This window comes from Pelobates fuscus, chromosome 13 (assembly GCF_036172605.1).
Source record: "Pelobates fuscus isolate aPelFus1 chromosome 13, aPelFus1.pri, whole genome shotgun sequence".
NCBI lineage: Eukaryota > Metazoa > Chordata > Amphibia > Anura > Pelobatidae > Pelobates > Pelobates fuscus.
This window is the reverse complement of record NC_086329.1, coordinates 68,531,986-68,551,253: the sequence shown is the minus strand read 5'-3', so window position 1 is coordinate 68,551,253 and position 19,268 is coordinate 68,531,986.

Below are 19,268 nucleotides of genomic sequence, written 5' to 3'. Positions count from 1 at the left end.
GAGAATCCCTGCAAGATCCGGTTAAAACGCACGACTCAGTCGGAGTAACGAGGAACTTGTGTGGATTACAAAATTTTATTATTTTAGGGATTTGGTGCGTGAGTGAGAAGGCCATAATAAAGCCTGTCCGCCCACCGACGTATAGTATATAAGCCAGGGAAAGTCTCGAAGGGACTCCTGTGAAGACGAGCAGAACTCCATTCCCTGCAGCCCTTACATCCTGGAAGCTGAGGTGCCTTCGCACGGACGAAGACTGAGGATGACGGCGAAAGATGTGTTGATGATAATGTTTATTTATGTGTATTTTTATATTCAGGAAGGTAGAGGTACCGACACTCCTAGCTGTGAGGTATGCATTAAGACTACAAGAACAGGTAACCATATTTCCCAAACCCTAATTTGGCATTCACAATACGAGTGTAAAGGAGATGTATCAAGATGTAGATACCTTAATATAGACTATAGTGTGTGTCATTTAGGAGTAGGAGAACCTAAGTGCTTCAGTCCGGAGTATCAACCTCGTACAATTTGGTTGACTCTCAGGAATGGAGATCCTCAGGGGACCCTAATTAATAAGACGGTGTTAGAATCCGTACATTCTTCGGGTGTTCTGCTATTTGATGCGTGTAAGGCGATATCAAGTGGTAGAAAGCCGTGGAATGTATGTGGGGATCTTAGATGGGAGAGGACGTATGGGTCTAATGATAAATATATTTGTCCCAGTAGTAAAAATAAATATGTGAGTCCTAGATGCCCAAATAGAGACTATAACTTTTGTCCATATTGGTCTTGTGTGGGGTGGGCAACTCTGGGACAGACAGTAGACAAAGACATGATAGTGACTAAGTTGCCTACCAGCCCATATTGTAAGTCTATGGAATGCAATCCAGTCCATATACTTATAAATAACCCCGACAAGTTCTTAGACAAGTATGGCAATTTATTTGGGTTTCAAATATACGGGACGGGTTTAGATCCTGGGACAGTATTGTTTATAGGGATAGAGACTGATACGGTATCCTCCCAAACTCATCAAGGATACCATTCCTTTTATGAAGAGATGAGCATAGATAATAAGATCCCCCATAATGCTAAAAACCTGTTTATTGATTTAGCTGAAAGTATTGCCGGTAGTCTTAATGTTACCAACTGCTATGTGTGTGGAGGTACTAACATGGGAGACCAATGGCCTTGGGAAGCAAAGGAGGTAATGTCCGGTTCTGAGGCAGTTGACCAATTAATATCTACACAAGCCGATTATCATATGAGCGTTAGAGGTAAATATGAGTGGAGATTAAAGACCTCCATCATAGGTTATGTTTGCATAGCAAGGAAAGGAATAATGTATAATACCTCTGTAGGAGAATTAACTTGTCTAGGGCAAAAAGCTTATGATGATGATACAAAGAATACAACTTGGTGGTCGGCTTCAAATGTCTCAGAACCATCTAACCCGTTTGCTAGATACGCCAATTTAAAGGATGTGTGGTTTGATTTATCCATCACATCTACCTGGAGAGCCCCAGCAAATTTGTACTGGATCTGTGGTAAGAAAGCCTATTCGGAGTTGCCACAGGACTGGGAAGGGGCATGTGTGTTGGGTATGCTCAAACCATCCTTCTTCTTGTTACCGATTGAAACAGGTGAGACTTTAGGTGTTAAAGTGTATGATGTGAATCATAGGAAGAAAAGGGGACCCATAGAGATAGGTGCCTGGGAAGATAATGAATGGCCTCCCCAGCGTATTATAGATTATTATGGGCCAGCCACGTGGGCAGAAGATGGTACCTTTGGTTATAGAACCCCTATTTATATGCTCAACCGTATTATAAGATTACAGGCGGTGGTTGAGATTATTACTAACGAGACATCACAAGCGCTCAATCTTCTAGCGAAGCATAATACCAGGATGAGGACAGCAGTCTACCAAAATAGATTAGCCTTGGATTACCTTTTGGCAGTAGAGGGAGGTGTATGTGGGAAGTTTAACCTGAGCAATTGCTGTCTTCAAATAGATGACGAAGGGCAAGCAATAGCTGAGCTTACTAGCCATATGGTTAAACTAGCGCATGTGCCTACTCAGGTATGGAAAGGGTACAATCCAAGTAGTTGGTTTGGTAGCTGGTATGAGTGGTTTGGAGGGCTTAAGGCAGTGGTAGGTGGAGTCCTACTGATTTTAATGTTGTGTCTACTCCTGCCGTGTCTTATACCCTTAGTAGTTAGGTCTGTGCAAAGCCTGATAGAAAATATAGCAGAGAGGAAGGCTGCTGCACAGATAATGGCAATTTATAAATATGAGGCTCTAGATCAGGGAGAACCAATGCAGGAAGATGAGTGTTGAAGATTCACATCATAAGTTAAGTCTGGTCTGGTTCAGGGTAACTTGCGGTGTATGCAAACCAAGGTTAAGTGATGCCTCAAGTAATTGTGAAATATCAAGAGGCATCAAAGGGGGGAATGTGGTGGAATCTCGGTAAAAATAAATTTAATAGGCCGAGATTACCACGTGGCATGTGTACGTGCATATGCTGACGTATCGCTCAGTTGGTTGCACGAGGCAAGATACGATCAGTAGTGTACGGAGCATGTGCAAGAATACAGGATGTAGTATTCCCCTCCTCCATTGTGCTGGACAGGCCATGCGGTCAAGCAGGAAGTTAATTCTTATTTGTATTGATTGGTCAAGAGAATGTGCGGGTGGAGCTTAATATGGGAGGAGTTATGTGCCTATATAAGGAGCCTGCACTATTGTCCGGGGCTCAGAACTTGTTGTATTTTGGTGACATTAGTCCCTCTGAGTCCCGATCGGTGATCCAATAAAGAATCTCTTCCTTCCTGAAGAAACCTGTGTCCATCTCTCTGTGCTTCGCTTCCGTCAGTTTCTCCGGTATCACCACAAGCATATTATTATATTGACGGCAACGCAAATAATCAGTATTGTAGTCACTCGCAATCAATATGTCTCACGAATGCAGTGATAATTATTCTACTCGTGGGATATTTCAATCTTTTTACTATTGCTATTATTTACTTACAGTCTAGACAGTACGTCCTATGGTAAATATGCAATAAATGCACAATCTAGACATATATTTCCAGCTCATAAGATAATCATCTACTGTTTAAACAAAAAAAAGAAAATGTGCAATGTACATAAAGCCACACTGTTGTTCACTATTGTTTATTGATAAGATTGCATCAGCTACTGTGGCTGTGCAAATCTGTTTGTCAATCCATGCACAACCATAAATCTTTATATATATGAAAAATCTTTATTAAATGGGTATATACTATAGGAATGTCTCTTTAAATTTTATCAACAAAGATACAAAGTCATACTATTGTAAACCATTTACCAGAAAAAAATTCTGGACATATATAATCACGCAGTGCGTGATCTATAAATGAAAGAAGTATCATGCAAACAGACCACTGTAATGCTAGTATAATCAAAAACCCAAACAAATAAGAAAATGCAAAAAACCATACCAAGTTCAGTGAGAAGCAGGGACAGAGTCAATAAAAAACAAAAAAACAACGTTTCGGCAAGAAGCCTTTATCAAGGCTTTATCATGCTCCCTTGATAAAGGCTTCTTGCCGAAACGTTGTTTTTTTTTTTTTTTGACTCTGTCCCTGCTTCTCACTGAACTTGGTATGTTTTTTGGTATATCTTACCATCAAGACCTTCTGCAACATCACTAATAAAAATAATAATAAGAGAATGGGTCCAAGTACAGATCCCTGAGGTACCCCACTGGTGACAAGCCCAAGCTTCAAATATACTCCATTGACTACAACCTTCTGTTGCCTGTCACTAAGCCACTGCCTTACCCATTCAACAATATTGGAATCCAAACTTAAATATTTAAGTTTATTGATGAGCCTTCTATGTGCAACATTGTCAAAAGACTTTTTTAGCGGCGATATAATGGAACGATGAAACTCCTTGAGACTATTTTAGAGATTTTTTAAATTGAGTTTTGTAGTTGAAGCAAGAACATTACATAAAAACCTCTTATGGCATGAATCCATAATTTCGCATAGTGTGGTAGTTAAAGGAACACTATAGTCACCTAAATTACTTTAGCTAAATAAAGCAGTTTTAGTGTATAGATCATTCCCCGCAATTTCACTGCTCAATTCACTGTCATTTAGGAGTTAAATCACTTTGTTTCTGTTTATGCAGCCCTAGCCACACCTCCCCTGGCTATGATTGACAGAGCCTGCATGAAAAAAAAAAAAACTGGTTTCACTTTCAAACAGATGTAATTTACCTTAAATCAGGGCCCGACTGGGAAAAAAATTAGGCCCGGGCATTTTTTAATCAGAGCGGCCCCCTAAGAAGGGGGCGGGGCCAGAGAGGGTGTGTTTTGTCATCACTAATGACAAGCATGCCCCCTCTCAAAGTGAGCATGTTAGTTCAATGCGCAGAGTCCCGCTGAAGAGCTCTGGCATTAGAAAAAGTCCCTGAATTTGTTCTGCGCAGCGCAAGCAAATTTATTAACATGCTTGCGCTGTGTTTGTTTTAAAATTGTCTCTGGTGCCCGATGGCCAGTCCGGGCCTGCCTTAAATAATTGTATCTCAATCTCTAAATTGAACTTTAATCACATACAGGAGGCTCTTGCAGGGTATAGCAAGCTATTAACATAGCAGGGGATAAGAAAATCTTAATTAACTTGCAATAAAGAAAGCCTAAATAGGGCTCTCTTTACAGGAAGTGTTTATGGAAGGCTGTGCAAGTCACATGCAGGGAGGTGTGACTAGGGTTCATAAACAAAGGGATTTAACTCCTAAAGGGCAGAGGATTGAACAGTGAGGCTGCAGGGGCATGTTCTATACACCAAAAGGGCTTCATTAAGCTAAAGTTGTTCAGGTGACTATAGTGTCTCTTTAACTCATGCATACAAAAAAAACATTACGGCAGGGGCGGACTGACCGGTCGGGCACTTCGGACGTGGTCCGAGGGCCCGGCCGGGAGGGGGGCCCGCCGCAGCCGTGCACATAATGTGCACGGCTGCAAAGTTATTCAGTGTGTGGAGATCGGGGAGATCGGGGCCCGGGCCCGGCGCTGTATCAGGAGGAGGAGGAGGAGGAGGAGGAGGGGCCCGGTCCTGTGCGCGGAGGCGCGTCGACGTCACTACGTGACGCGATGACGTCGACGGACGCCGCCTGCACGGAATCCACACTACAAAAAAGAGGGGTCGGCCATCTTCTTCACATCCCAGGCCCAGCAACCAGCAACCAGCCAGGTCATCCACAGCCCCCCCGGCCTCAGCCACAGACCCCCCGGCCCCAGCCACAGACCCCCAGGCCCCAGCCACAGGGCCCCAGCCACAGGGCCACAGGGCCCCAGCCACAGGGCCCTATGCCCCAGCCACAGGGCCCCAGCCACAGGGCCCCAGGCCCCAGCCACAGGGCCCCAGGCACAAGGCCCCAGCCACAGGGCCCCAGGCCAGCCCCAGCCACAGGGCCCCAGCCACAGGGCCCCAGCCACAGGGCCCCAGGCCCCAGCCACAGGGCCCCAGGCCCCAGCCACAGGGCCCCAGCCACAGGGCCCCAGCCACAGGGCCCCAGGCCCCAGCCACAGGGCCCCAGCCACAGGCCCCAGGCCAGCCAGCAAGCCACAGGCCCCAGGCCAGCCAGCAAGCCACAGGCCCCAGGCCAGCCAGCAAGCCACAGGCCCCAGCCAGCAAGCCCCAGCCAGCAGGCCCCAGCCAGCAAGCCACAGGCCCCAGCCAGCAAGCCACAGGCCCCAGCCAGCAAGCCACAGGCCCCAGGCCAGCCAGCCCCAGACCCCAGGCCAACTAGCCAGCCAGCCACAGGCCCCAGGCCACCTAGCCAGCCAGCCACAGGCCCCAGGCCAACTAGCCAGCCAGCCACAGGCCCCAGGCCAACTACCCAGCCACCGACAGGCCAGCAGCCAGCGACAGGTCGGCCACAGCAGCCAGCAGCCGGTCACAGGCACCCACAGCCCTGCAGCCGGCCACCACAGGCCGCCAGCCGGCCACCACAAGCCAGTCGGCCACCACAAGCCAGCCGGCCACCACAAGCCAGCCGGCCCACAGGCCAGCAGCCCAGCCGCCCACAGGCCAGCAGCCCAGCCGCCCACAGGCCAGCAGCCCAGCCGCCCACAGGCCAGCAGCCCAGCCGCCCACAGGCCAGCATCCCAGCGCCCACAGGTCAGCAGCCCAACCGCCCACAGGTCAGCAGCCCAGCCGCCCATAGGTCAGCAGCCCAGCCGCCCACAGCCCAGCAGCCGGCCACAGCCCAGCAGCCGGCCACAGCCCAGCAGCCGGCCACAGGCACCCACAGCCCAGCAGCCGGCCGCTACAGGCTGCCAGCCAGCCTGCCTATAGCAAGCCCACAGCCTGCCAGCAAGCCACAGGCCTACAGCCAGCAACAACACAGCCTGCCAGCCAAAGCCAGTAGGCACACAGCCTGCCAGGTGCAGCCTGCCAGCCGGAGCCAGCAAGCCACAGCCTGCCAGCCGGAGCCAGCAAGCCCACAGCCTGCCAGCAAGCCCACAGCCTGCCAGCCGGAGCCAGCAAGCCCACAGCCTGCCAGCCGGAGCCAGCAAGCCCACAGCCTGCCAGCCGGAGCCAGCAAGCCCACAGCCTGCCAGCCGGAGCCAGCAAGCCCACAGCCTGCCAGCCGCAGCCACCAAGCCCACACCCTGCCAACCAGCAACCGGAATTGAGGTAAGAGGAGCCAACTTGGCCTAGGTATCAGCGAGCTATGTTGTGTTGCTATATTGTGAATAGGAACCAGAGTGTTGGAGAGACCCCCCCTCCAGGCTCCTTTAGACTCCATTGTAGTCTCTAATGGGGCCTGGAGGGGATTCTTTCGAACACACTCTCTGAAGGACACTGAGATAGCATCTGCTAGAAAGACCCCCTTCCAAGCCTATTAGACTCCATTGTAGTCTCTAATGGGGCCTGGAGGAGATTCTTTCTAACACACTCTCTAAAGGACACTGAGAGGGTCTCTGTTAGATATACCCCTCTCCAGGTCCCTGTAGATCAGTCTACTTCACTTCCTGCTGTTTGTCCTTTGTTGTGGGATCAAGGAATTTCAGGGATAAGAATCTCCTTAGGGGAGCTTCTCTGTGCTTCAGTGCATTTATACACTTAATGTATTTTTCTATTAGAGCAGGGCTCGACAAATCCCAGGTCACCATGTGTTTTTACTCACCTTTTTTCTTACGCTTTGCCTGTTTTGCCGCAGCTGGTCCCGACCCTATGGCTGGTCCTTCCTCCATGGCGGATATCATCAATCTTTAAGTCAATGCTTTCCCATAGGCTTTAGGAGGATATTGCGCATGTGCAGAAAAGGCTGTTCTGCGCCAATCAGCATCAATGCATCCCTATTGGGAACATTCAGCGCCCCCATGCAGAGGCTGAAACTAAGCGTGAGTGACTGCCACAAGAGGCGTCCCAAGACAGCAATGTAAACACGGTCTTTTCTCTGAAAAGGTAGTCTTTACATTAAAAATCCTGCAAGGACATGCTACAGATACCAGAACAACTACATTAAGTTGCAGTGGTTCTGATGACTATAGCGTCCCCGTAAGAATTGTGTTTTTCATGTTCAAAATTAAGCTTTCTTCGTTTAAAAAAGACTGGCTCCTAACTTTTTAGTTGACTCCTAGATTCCAAACAAATTTATAAAGCCATGCATTACAGTAACTTTTGTTAGTAAAATATAAAATAAAAAAAATATAAAATCACCTATAACATTCACGGAGCACATATATATGAAACCTGGAATCTGCAGTCTCTTAAATGAGCTTACATTATGGGACACATTGACTTTGTGACAAGCTGAGGCAGATGATCGTATACTGTAGCTAGAGTACCTCTATTTTTGCTTCATTCCTGTGTTTTTTTAAAAAACAATTATATTTTTAAAAACTTTTAAGCTTCTGGGTGAGTGTACTGGATTTTGTATAGTTTATAGCAGGGGTGCCCAAAAGGTAGATACCCAAATGTTGTTGAACTATGCAATTGTCTTTGTTTGTGCATTTGCTATTTATTTTGCACAGTTTGGTTTTTGCATTCGTTAATTAAATGACACTTGTTTAGAACATATTGCACTTTTGTTCCTTGTGTCTAAAGATTGTGTGGCTGGAGGCGGGGCAAGGGTGGGGCTTGCGGCAACGTGGGTGGCATGTAAGGGGGCCCTTGATTTATTTTGCCCGGGGGCCCTGAGGGTTCTCAGTCCGCCCCTGCATTACGGTCATCATTTTAAACACATTCATAAAAGACAATCCAAGCGTGATAACGGACAATGTACACAGTATGATGATCATGTTAAATAAAGTATGCAGGGGGAAGCTAACATTGAGATAATGCTTTGCAATGGGGAAGACCTAATGGCGCACGGCGCTTGCCGCACATTCGCATTAGGTCTGTAGGAATACAGTTTTGTATCCCTAACACTATAGTGTTCTTTTAAAACTAAAATATCTGAATTTGGAAAATTCTATAAGTCAGCTATACTTTCAGTTTGATTACTTTGGCCTGAAATGTACACTTTATTTTGAATACCTAAGAATGCCTGACATTTCTTACTGTAATTAATAGTCCTGTTAGAGTAGTTTGCTATTTTCTTTGTGCTAAATACCACTGGCTGGGCAAAGCCACTGTTTTGTGTTTTATTCTTGTCAGGATGTGGTAGGACTGTTAAAATAACCCAGCTTTTTGTTTATGCAATAAGGAAGTTAAACTTTACTCATGGGAAACATAATTTTTCTGCATTTTTAACACTTTCTTTCCCATACATTTATTAATGAAAGCTATCACTTGAAATGAAAGTGATTAACTGCTTAACACCGTTTCTGTGCCGTCCTACATAAAGTTAGCTTTAATGACTGTAAGGCGGCATAGATCGTCATGCAGATTTAATGTGTGCAGGGTTAGATCCCTGATCACACCAGAGTACCCCAGATATCAAAGTTCCCCCTCTGTCTGCTTGGGCCATTTTTAGGGGCCCCATACTTTCAGATGAGCTGTTTGCAGTGCTGGAAGCTAGCACTGCAAATAGTTCTTTAAATAGGCATTTAAATGCCTCTTAAAAGGTTGCAGTGTGAGCGGGGTTAACTCACTGCTCACACCACTAAGCCCAGGTATCAATGGATACCTGGGGCTCACCCTTAATGTGCTGGGGCCTTTTCGATGAGCTGCTTGCAGCACTGCATGTTGCTCTTTAAATATGCATTTAGAAACATAGAAACATAAAATGTGACGGCAGATAAGAACCATTCGGCCCATCTAGTCTGCCCAATTTTCTAAATACTTTCATTAGTCCCTGCCCTTATCTTATAGTTAGGATAGCCTTATACCTATCCCACGCATGCTTAAACTACTTTACTGTGTTAACCTCTACCACTTCAGCTGGAAGGTTATTCCATGCATCCACTACCTCTTAGTAAAGTAATACTTCCTGATATTATTTTTAAACCTTTGCCCCTAGGACTATGTCCTCTTGTTGTGGTAGTTTTTCTTCTTTTAAATATAGTCTCCTCCTTTACTGTGTTGATTCCCTTTATGTATTTAAATGTTTCTATCATATCCCCCCTGTCTCGTCTTTCCTCCAAGCTATACATGTTAAGATCCTTTAACCTTTCCTGGTAACTTTTATCCTGCAATCCACGAACCAGTTTAGTAGCCCTTCTCTGAACTCTCTCTAAGGTATCAATATCCTTCTGGAGATACGGTCTCCAGTACTGCGTACAGTACTCCAAGTGAGGTCTCACCAGTATTCTGTACAACAGCATGAGCACTTCCCTCTTTCTACTGCTAATGCCTCTCCCTATACAACCAAGCATTCTGCTAGCATTTCCTGCTGCTCTATTACATTGTCTGCCTACCTTTAAGTCATCTGTGCTATTTTCTCTTCTGTGTGTGATTTGGAAGCTCTTATAACTTGCTTAGCCTCTTTCTGCCTAATCTTATAGATCATTCTGTCTTCCTCACTCTGGTTTTTTTATAATTACTAAATGCAAACTTTTTGTTTTTTACTATTTTGGCCACATCTGCGGAGTACCACAGTTGTGTCTTGAATTTTTTGCTTTTACTGACAAGCCTAATGCAATTTTCTGTTGCCTTCAGTAGTGCAACTTTTAAATAATCCCATTTCTCTTGGACTCCATTTAAATTGCTCCAGTCTGATAATGACTCCTTTACACATATTCTAATTTTAGAAAAGCCTGTTTTTCTAAAGTCTAAAACTTTTGTTTTTGTGTGGTGTGACTCAGTCACTTTTTTTTTTTTTTTGTCAATCTTTCTTTTATTGAGGCATAGAGTGGCATGGGAACAGAAGAAAGAAGGGGAAGCAATTAGATACATTCCAAACGGGGGAATAACAATACAGTTAATGTCATCTCCACGAAGCGTCTGCCTCTTTTTTTTTTTTTTTAGTAAAGAATAAGTAGATAGTTAACACACCTATAACTGTAAGGTACATTTGTCAAGGTAATACTTAAGTTGCTCTAGTAACAGTATAGGTAGTATGAGTGCCTTATACTAGTTAATTAAACAGGCTAGTGCGGATAGATTGGTTAGTAGTAATGTATATATAAGGTACATAGACTGCTATCCAGTTAGTGCCTCATTTATTATATTTTAGAAGTCGCTTTACATAAACTTGTTGTGACAGGTTGCGTGAGGAAGCTATATGGCATGTTCGACCATTCCAGTATATATGATGATGCAGGAGCACGCAGGTTAAGCATTACAGACTAAGGCTGACATGTGAGGACCAAACAGGCTCAAATTAAACAAGCCTAACAGCATTATGCCTAGTGCTAGCAATGGTTGTATGGCCAAAATGCAGTACATTTTTACGTTATGAGCAGTCTGGCACGAAGCTTACTGTCACGTGATGGAACGCCCTGTGCAATCTGCCTGAGTGCCTGAGGCATGATATTCTATGTTGTTAGGTCGCATACATATGGGGAGGCAAGCGGATACACTGTGCCTCCAGATTACATGTTAAACTTATATAAACAAATTAGGCTAATTGCTGGGTCAGACAGTATAGTATCATATATGCATTGTAGTTAGCAAAACAAAATAAGGGATTAAACCAAATCAGATTAAAGGAAACGTTGGTGACTCTAGGCGGTCATATAGTTACAGCAGTGTTAGAGCGTCCCAAGTCCTGCTCGGCGTCTAGGCTGGTAGCTGGGGTGTGGGCTGTTGGGTCACTTCACCCGATGCCACTAGCGTGCTTCCGGAGGCTGACCACCCCGTGGCCCGGCGTGGTGCTCTCAGCGTCATGTCTGCCTGTGTTCTCCAGATTCCCAGCTCTCCGCCTGCTCTTTCTGGGTGTTTGGTGTCCGGGAACCGTGTGTCTTCTGCCCGAGGCCTTAGTAGGGGCTCTTGCCACATGTCCATTGACCCCATCAACAGGGTCGGGGGCCCAAGGATTTGCCGGTGCTCGACTGTCTCCTCGGGTATATGGGTGGCGTGGGAGGGTTACCCCCTGGTGAACCCCCAGCTCGGAAGAAGAGTGTGTGGTCCCTTTCTTGTCGTTGGCCCCTTGGGTGGCTAGGTGCGCCTGGCGGTTTGTCCGGGATGTGCTCAGGAGTTTGCCTGGGTTGGGTCCTGCCTCCGTGTCTGCCTACATGGTTTGGTGAGGCTTGTGCAGGCTTCTTCCCGCCTGTGATATTGTGTGGCCTCCACAGAGTCGCCCTCGAGTGCTTCAGTCTCTGGTTAGGGTTCGTCGGGTGGGTTCTGTGGCCTGCCACTGCTATCAGTAAGTGCTGTAATTGCTGTCGCTTTGGCCCGCAGGCTCTACGTAACTGCCGTCTGCGGCTTACCCCGTGTGTCCCAGGGAGTCGTGGTGGAACCGGTTCCGTTCTGGTATGTGTTGGCCACTTTGCGGCTTACGTATTTGTGCCTGCCTGTTGATCTCTGGACGCCTGCTTCATCCAGAATTTGGCGAACAATTCGTCCAGCCTAGTCTCTAAATCCCTTGTCTCTATGGACCGGTCACACGTGGTGGCGGCGGCCATGTTGCTTCGCTTAGCTTCTCCCCGCTGTTCACAAGGCTCCTCCGCCGGGGCTTTTGTTGGAAGGTTGCTTTTCCGAGTTGGACCGGGATAACCATGCCGGTCCTAGGGGGGAGCAGGGCATCTGTAAAGCCGTGCCCCCAGTGTCTGGGCGAGGAGAGTGCCCGCCTCTCCCCACTTCCATCCCCTGTAGGCCTCGGCTTTCCATTATCAGTCACTGTTCTTATATTAAACCACACTGAAAGATGATCACTGGATCCTAAACTTTCACCTACAGTAATATCGGATACCAAATCTCCATTTGTTAACACTAAATCTACTATGGCCTCTTTACGAGTTGGCTCCTCAACGACTTGTTTTAGAGACAATCCCAGTAGGGAGTTCAGAATATGTGTGCTCCTGGCACAAGCAGCTATTTTTGTTTTCCAATTCACATCAGGAAGATTAAAGTCACCCATGATGATAATTTCCCCCTTCATTGTCATTTTAGCTATTTCCTCAACTAGTAGATTATCTAACTCTTCAATTTGTCCTGGGGGCCTATAAATCACACCTACACGAGTTACTGTGTGATTACCAAATTCTAACGTAACCCAAACGGACTCTATGTTCGCCTCACTAACTTTTATTAGGCTAGATTTTATGCTATCCTTCACATACAGGGCCACCCCTCCCCTTTCCTGCCTTCCCTGTCTTTTCTATATAAAGAGTACCCTGGTATTGCTATGTCCCAGTCATTTTTCCCATTATACCATGTCTCAGTAACAGTGACTAAATCTACACTATCAGTTGCCATTATTGCCACAAGTTCATGGATCTTATTCCCTAAACTGCGAGTATTTGTAGACATGACTCAAAGCTTATCATTTTTTACCACACTTGCTACAGGCACCTTCTGTCCTTGTTTTGGGGGACAATTGGATTGATGTTTTATCACCTTTTTGCCCCCCCCCCCCTCCTAGTTTAAATACATCCTAGCAAAACCTCTGAACTGCTCACTGAGAACATTTGTTCCCTTTTGAGAAAGATGCAAACCATCTTTTTTGTACAGTTTATTTCCATTCCAAACAGAGCTACCATGAGAAATAAAGCCAAATCCTTGCTCCCGACACCATTCACCAAGCCACAAGTTAAAGTCCCTAATACGCATCCGCCTGTTGTTCTGAGTGTTATGCACAGGCAGAACTTCAGAGAATGACAGTGTGGAAGCAACCTGCCGTATATCATTGACAAAAACACTAAAAACGTCCTTAACCTCTGAAACCTCATTGCAAGCCAAGTCATTTGTCCCTAGATGGACAAGTACATCCAATTCGCCTTCCTGCTTTGCTCGCTTAACAATATTACAGATACGTCTCCTGTCTCTGTGAGCAGTAGCTCCGGGAAGACACCTCACAAGACCACCATTGTCCATCTCCACACCTCTTAGGATGGAATCCCCTAACAACAACTGCTTTCTATTAGGCCTCACCATAGTCTCCAATGCTTATAGAGAAATAGCGGTGTGAGCAGGGTCAATTCCCGGTTCACACCACTAACAATACGTATTAATGAATACTTGGGGCTCTTGTAAGTCAGCTGGGGCCAATTTTAATGACCCAAGACTGACCGATGAGCTCTGTTCAGCGCTGCACAGAACCCTTTAAATCCATTCATAAAACCGTGGCTGAGCCAATATGGACCAATGCCGGGCTTTGACTATATTATATATAGTGGCCGTGGGTCAGGGTTTGGGTTAGAGCTCAGGTTGCAGTAGGGTTAGATTTAGGGGTAAAAGTAGGGTGGGGTAACACTTACTATTGGATTAAGGTTAAGTTAAGTGTTTAATATTGAGTGTGGGCTAACGCTGTTTTAGGGTGACTGTTGGGCTGAGGTAAGATGAGGGTAGGCAAACAGAGTTAATGTAAGCATTGTATAAGGGGTATGGTTAGTATACCGCTTGTGTGGGTTTGGTAAAGTGTTAGTGTCAACTATCAAATATTAATTTGGATCCAAAACATTTCAGTTATTTAACCATCAGGACTGATGTGTAAAAAATATTATAATGCTTACAGGGGATGAAGGGGAAGAGGTTAACAGTGAGGTTGGCTGTGAGGAGCTGGAGGGGGGGGGGGTAGTAGTGTGTAGTGAGGTTGGCTGGTAGGGGATAGAGGGGAGGGGGTTAATAAACTATGAAATAAAAATAAACTAAGGAAAACAGAAGTAAAGACAAAAGAGAAACAAAACCAATATTACACATACTGTGCTTAGCTCTATGTTTGTCTCTGTGGTGCAATCTGTGAGCCTTCCTTACACTAGAGCAGACATACCTCTATTTTCATTGGCTGAAAAAGGTATGTTTCTTTCTGAGACTAGAAAGATTAAATGTGAGAGGGGGTGGCTAATGAGCACTGGTGTACATACCGCCCTGCAACCTGGTATGTACGCCAGTGTGGCCACATTTTGTCAGCCTCTTCTCCTGGGGGGCCCAGGAGCTGGCCGTGGCTTCATTTTGCCGGCGGGCGGGCGAGCGCGTGAGGGAGCACTCTCCCCTGAGCGCTCTCTGCCCAGCTACCTTGCGCGCACCGCACTGATGCTAGAGATGACATCATGCACGCGAGGGAGCTGGGCAGTGAGCGCTCAGGGGAGAGTGCTCCCTCGCCGCCTGCAGGACCGGGCAGCACCACTAGACCCCAGGGAATCCCCTCAGCACTCCCAAAGGTAGGTAGGCTGGGGGATTAAAAAAAAGAAATTAAAATATGATTGTGTTTTAGTGTGTGTGTGTGTTAGTTTGTGTGTCAGTGAGTGTGTTACTGTGTGTGTGTGTGTGTGTGTGTGTGTGTCAGTAAGTGTGTTATTGTGTGTGTGTTAGTTTGTGTGTGCCTGCTAGTGAGTGTCAGTAAGTGTGTTAGTGAGTGTTACTGTGTGTGTGTGTGTCACTGAGTGTGTCTGTTATTGAGTGTGTGTCTGCTAGTGAGTGTCAGTGTGTGTGTGTGTTAGTTTTGTGTGTCAGTGAGTGTGTCTGTTAGTAAATGTGTGTGTTTGTCAGTGAGAGTGTATGTTTTGTAAGTGAGTGTGTATGTGTGTGTCTCTGAATGTGGGTCTGTCAATAAATGTGTGTGTGTCTGTTAGCTAGTGTGTATGCGTCTGTTCATGAGAGTTTGTGTGTGTGGTTAAAAACCCTTTAGCACTTACCTTTCTCCAGTGCCGGGCTCCCTTGGTGCTGGGGATCTCTCCGCCCCGATCCGCCTCTCAGCTCCGAATGCGCATGCGCGGCAAACCTCCCCTTAGGAAAGGATTAATGCTTTCCTACGGACGTCCAACGGAATCGCGGAAGCGCCTCTAGCGGCTGTCAGTGAGACAGCTACTAGAGGATGGATTAACCCTCAGTGAAACATAGCAGTTTCTCTGAAACTGCTATGTTTTCAGCTGCAGGGTTAAAACTAGAGGGACCTGGCACCCAGACCACTTCATTGAGCTGAAGTGATCTGAGTGCCTATAGTGGTCCTTTAAGTGTATGTGTATTCAGTTTTAAGAGCGTTGCCGTAGTAACCCTGACTGGAGATCTTGAGACTTACCATGTGGTCTGCGGAGTTGCAGACTGGAGAACTACTAGGGGAATCCACAGGACCATCAGGGAATAATTACAGAAAACTAAAGATATTCACCTTTTCACAGCCCTCTACCTACCTCACAGTCCCCCTACCTACCATACCCCTCACAGCCCCTACCCACACCTTGTTAGAGCCATCCCCACCCTGTCTCCCCACACACCATCACAGCCCCCCCAAACCCTGTCACAGTCCCTCACGCACCCTGTCACCTCCCCACACACCGAGTGCATTTAACACCACACATTTTCACACACTTTTGTATACTATTACACATCTCCATACAATACAATATCACCATCCCCAATCACTTTCAGCCCCCACACCCTCTTACTTAACTATAGACATGCATATGCTCGTATCATATTTCACGGGTGGGAGGGGTGGAATCGATCTTGAGTGAGATAACTTCACCGGCCACTCCTCAGATGGCTGCTAGAGCCAGGGCTGGCCTTAGGCATTTAGACGCCCTGTGCGAAAAATCTTCACAGCGCCCCCCCCCCCCGTCATCCATGTATGCTGTTATGTTTGTGTTGTCTGTGTATGTAATAGTACGTGTGATGACTGTGTGTGATATGTATGCTATGTGTGATATTTGTAATGGGTATATTAACAGTGTGTGATATGCGTGTATTGGTTGTATGTGACACACACACACACACACACACAGAGTCAGACGGCCATACACACACAGGAAGACATCCACACACGCACAAGCAGACAGTCATACACACACACACACAGGCAGACACAGTCATACACACACACACACACGCAGACAGTCATACACACAGACACACACAGGCAGACAGTCATACACACAGAGGCAGACAGTCATACACACAGAGGCAGACAGTCATACACACAGAGGCAGACAGTCATACACACAGAGGCAGTCATACACAGTCACACACACAGAGGCAGACAGTAATACACACAGACAAACACACAGAGGCATACAGTAATACACACAGACACACAGTGGCAGACAGTAATACACACAGACACACAGTGGCAGACAGTCATATACACACACACGCAGACAGTCATACACACACACACAGACAAACACACAGGCAGATAGTCACACACACAGAGGCAGACAGTAATACACACAGACAAACACACAGAGGCAGACAGTAATACACACAGAGGCAGACAGTTATACACACACACACACGCAGACAGTCATACACACACACACACACACACAGACACACACAGGCAGATAGTCATACACACAGAGGCAGACAGTCATACACACAGACACACACACAGACACACAGAGGCAGACAGTCATAAACACACACACACACACACACACACAGAGGCAGACAGTCATACACATAGGCAGAGAGTCACACTCACGTGACAATCACACAGTTACCTGTGGAGTTAATTGTGGAGGCAGTGCAGCTCCTGGTGACTGGTAGGGAAGCAGGGACTCCTTCCTGCTTCCCCTGCAGCAGTTTTCCGGCGCTTTTAGCTCCGCCCCCGCCGCACGGTAAGCTCCGCCCCCGCTGCGAATTTAAAAAAAAAAAAATAATTTTTTTTTTTTTTTTTTTTAAATCGGCTGTGCGGCCGCACGGCGCCCCCTGCTCCATGGCGCCCTGTGCGGCCGCACAGCTCGCACACCCCTAAGGCCGGCCCTGGCTAGAGCTGCTTTCTTAAACTGTCTTGCATATCAGTGTCTCCACCCTCTGCATACAGACACTGAACTTTTCTCATTAATTTATTCAATGTATCTCAAAGAGGAGATGCTGATTGACCAGGGCTGTATTTGACTTGTGTTGGCTCTGCCTCTGATCTGCCTCCTTCACAGTCTCAGCCAATCTTATTGGGAAGCATTGTGATTGGCTCAGAATAACACTTATGATGAGGTCAGCAGACAGCTTGCAGGTCTGAGGCAGACAGGGGCAGAGACAGCTTCAGGCTTGAATACAATTTAGGGAGGCAAGAGGGAGCCAGGGGGGCTAGATGGTGGTTTTAACACTATAGGGTCAGAAAAATATGTTTGCGTTCCTCCCCCTATAGTGCTCCTTTAAATAATACTTTCCTATGGGTGGCAGGGGTCTACAAATCACGTGATTTTACTTGGTCAGTGCCTCTAGTGGCTGTAAGTAAGAGGAGATTTTCACCCTGCAATGTAAACATTATAGTTTCCTAAAAACTGCAGTGTTTTACATTGCAGGGTTACAAAGTCAGAAACACTGCACCCAGACAGGGCCGGACTGGAAACTAAAAGCAGCCCTGGAAAAAAATTCTATACCAGCCCAATAATGCGTCGCGCCAGCATAGTGTGCTGATATAGAGGGTGAAAAAATAACTTGAAATTGAAAACTCTTACTCCAACGAAAGAACGCATATAGGGCTTCAAAATAAACAAAAGAGTGCCTATATTTTAAGTAGACGTACATTTGCATGTAATCAATGTTCCAGTACAACTACTTTGGCCTATTAAGGACATTTTAGTAATGGGACTGAAATGCTGAATGTCTGCAATTGCACAACTAAACAAAAATGAAGTTAGCTTGTTTATTTTGAAGTTCTATGGGTGCGCTCTTCACTTTAAATATGTTATGGTGCATGCATGAGTATGCAACTAGCAACAAGACTGGGCCAATACGTGCTCATTACACACACATATATATATATATATATATATAAATGTCATTAATATATATATATTAATGACATTTATGTGTGTATTATGCATATATAAATGTATATTACTATATGTGTAAATATTATAGGCATAAATATATGTTACTAATACACACATCAATGTATATATATATATATATATGTGTGTGTGTGTGTATTACTGTCAGGATCACATCAATTTACGTCTATTACCTTTACCTCGTTTAGTGTATCTTGTCTCCAATTGTCTCCTTTTTTTCTCTTACAGCGACCCTTGTGTTTCTTTTACTTCATCCCAGTCCCTGTGTGTTTCTTTTTACCCTTCTCCAGCCTCTGTATTTCTCTTTCCCTAGCCCCTTTTGTGTTGTTCTTAGCCCCAGCCAACAAACCTTCTGTGTCTCTTCCCCCTCTCCTCCCTGAGTCTCTCTTCCCCCTCTCCTCCCTGAGTCTCTCTTCCCCATCTCCTCCCTGTGTCTCTCTCTTACCCCTTTGTCTCTTTGTACCCCCATCCCATGTGTCTCTCTATTACCCCTCTGCCTCTTTGTCCCCCTTCCCTGGTGTCTCTCTATTACCCCTCTGTCTCTGTGTCCCCCCTTCTCCTATGTCTCTCTATTACCCCTCTGTCTCTTTGTCCCCCCCCTTCCCTGGTGTCTCACTATTACCCCTCTCTTTATTTCCCCATCCCCTGTCTCTCTATTACCCCTCTGTCTCTTTGTCCCCCCCCCTTCCCTGGTGTCTCTCTATTACCCCTCTCTTTGTCCCCCCCATCCCCTGTCTCTCTATTACCCTTCTGTCTCTTTGTCCCCCCCCCTTCCCTGGTGTCTCTCTATTACCCCTCTCTTTGTCCCCCCCATCCCCTGTCTCTCTATTACCCCTCAGTCTCTGTGTCCCCCTTTCCCCAGTGTTTCTATTACCCCTCTATTTGTCCCCCTTCCCCTCTATTTGTCCCCCCCTTCCCCTCTTTTTGTCCCCTTCCCCTTCCCCTATTTTTCTCTGTACCTGCTGCTGCTACAGGAGGACT